At 40.5% G+C, this 2,201-nt stretch overlaps 1 protein-coding gene across 1 annotated transcript in view; it reads left to right on the top strand.

Moving 5' to 3' along the window:
* FCHO2 (FCH and mu domain containing endocytic adaptor 2) overlaps positions 1–2,201 on the top strand; it is a 107,990-nt gene that overhangs the window by 24,031 nt on the left and 81,758 nt on the right. The gene's annotated exons all lie outside the window — the stretch shown is intronic.

The following is a 2,201-nucleotide window of genomic DNA, read 5'->3' as shown; positions in this document are numbered from 1 at the left end:
ATTGTTTTGCTTACTCTTACCTCCCAAATGTTTAAGTCAATTTCTAATTCCTAGTAGATGCTCAGTATTTATTGAATGAAAGAAGGCCTTCATGTATCCAACTTTGCAAATAGAATGGCTTTTTTGCTAGTATGTGTGCCTGTATCCATCTTTGCCTGCTATCTAGGCACTTTGCTAGGTGCTGGGTATATAGAAAAGTTTGTGGAAAAATAGACCTTTCCCATGAACTTTCTGAAATCCTCTCATATAGTACATATGTAAAAACGTTTAAAAATCTCCATCTGTAGGTGGAGTTTACATTATAGGTAGTGAGGCAGACAATAAACACATGCTTAAATATAAAATTAAGATTTCTGGTAGAACAGGCTTCTGTAACAAAGAAAGGTGATTAGCGGGGTTAGGAAGAACATTTGGGAATGGTTAGATTTAAAACTCAGGCATGAAGAATGAGTAAGAGACTAACAGGCAAGAGAGTCTAAGGCATTGGGGACCATGGATATAAAGGCCCAGAGGTATACAATGGGATACCAAAAACAAAACAAAACAAAACAAAAAACCCAGGATTTTTTCCCCCAAAGCTACGTATTTAAATATTTTTACAAATCAACCTTAACACCTTCAAAGCACTCTGCATTACACTTAAAAGATCTGGGTATCTGTGATTCCATTCTTGAAAACAGTTTTCAAACTCATCTGCTTGGATGGCTGACAGCACCTCCCTTGTTTTTTTCTTCTATGATATCAAATCACTGTTCTTTCATGTCCCTCTTCATCCACAGAAGCAAAAAGAGGTCACACAGAGTGAGGTCGGGTGAATCAGGTGTGTGGGGCAGGAGAGGCATGCTGTTTTTTGCCAAAAACTGGCACATTGAGTTGGCTGCGTGAGCAGGTGCATTGTTGTGGCAAAACCAGTCTCCCGTCTGCCATAAATCGAGTTTTCTTTATTGCACACTGTTACGCAATCTTTTCACAAACTCTAAATAGAAAGCTGATTAACAGTCTGGCCTGGTGGAGTGAACTCCAAATGCACTATTCCTCTCACATCAAAAAACAAATGAGCATCATCTCAATCTTTGATTTCACTTGACCAGCTCTTTTTTGCTTCACCTACTGGCTTGATTGATGTTTGCTTTTAGGGTCCTAAGAACAGCACCCTGTCTCATCACCAGTAATGACCTTGGTGTGTGTGTGTGGGTGTGGGGGGGGGGCGGGCGCGGAGATTCTGGCTGGCTTCGGAGCTGTGCTTTCAAAGCATGGCATGTTTCCATCCGGCGCTCTTTCTGCTTGTCAGTCAGAACCCGAGGCACAGATATTGCAGCGACCCTTCCCCTCCCCTAATCTTCTGTTAAAATTCCCTGAACTGAGCTCCAAGATGGTCCATATAACTTCTCCATCTCTTCAACGGTCCATTGTCGGTCTTTGAGCACAAGTGCAGGAATTTTGTTGGACATTTTCATAAATTCGGCAAGTTGATGAATGTCCAGAACAAGGTTTGTCAGCAATCAACATTTCACCTTTTTTGAAACGAGGAAACCACTCATACACCATAGCCCTTGTAAACTGTGTTCATCATCACAACAGTTTCTGTGCCATTTTTCCCTGAGCAGTAAACAAATTTCCACAACCACATGCTGCTCTCCTACTTCGGCCATCACAAAAACGAGGTTTGAGCGAAACTGGCTTTACCAAAAATTCACTGTGACCAGAGAGAACCTTCCCAGGTGACACCACTGGGTGCACTAACTCAGAGTTGCTGGATGCTCACCTAGCAGGAACAATGCATACTATTATAGCTCTGTCCAAGAGAGCTTTTTTCTGATGATTTTTCTTGGGTACCCCTCATAAAAGAGCCATCACATTCTATATAGTTAAAAAAAAATTAAATGCTGTAAAAACTGAGCAGAGGGAAATGGTAGGGAGAAATGAGTTAGAAGAGATAGGCAATTATATAGGCTTTGGTAACGATTTATATTTTCTTATAACAGGAACGCTATTGAAATTTTAGTCAAAAGATGTAATGTGATCATGCATTTTAGGAGAATTATGCTGGCAATTGTGTTAAGTATGGTTAATAATGAAGCCAAAGGAGAAGCAAAAATCTATACAGTAGATAGTATTCAGATGAGAAATGAGACTGGACACTGATGATATGGCCTGGAAGATGAGGAGAAGGAACTGCATTTAGATGGGTTATCAACTTG

Source organism: Echinops telfairi, unplaced genomic scaffold (assembly GCF_000313985.2).
Source record: "Echinops telfairi isolate 266 unplaced genomic scaffold, ASM31398v2 ScPeMD7_7469;HRSCAF=8507_1, whole genome shotgun sequence".
Taxonomy (NCBI): Eukaryota; Metazoa; Chordata; class Mammalia; order Afrosoricida; family Tenrecidae; genus Echinops; species Echinops telfairi.
This window is presented reverse-complemented; position numbering and strand designations above follow the sequence as displayed.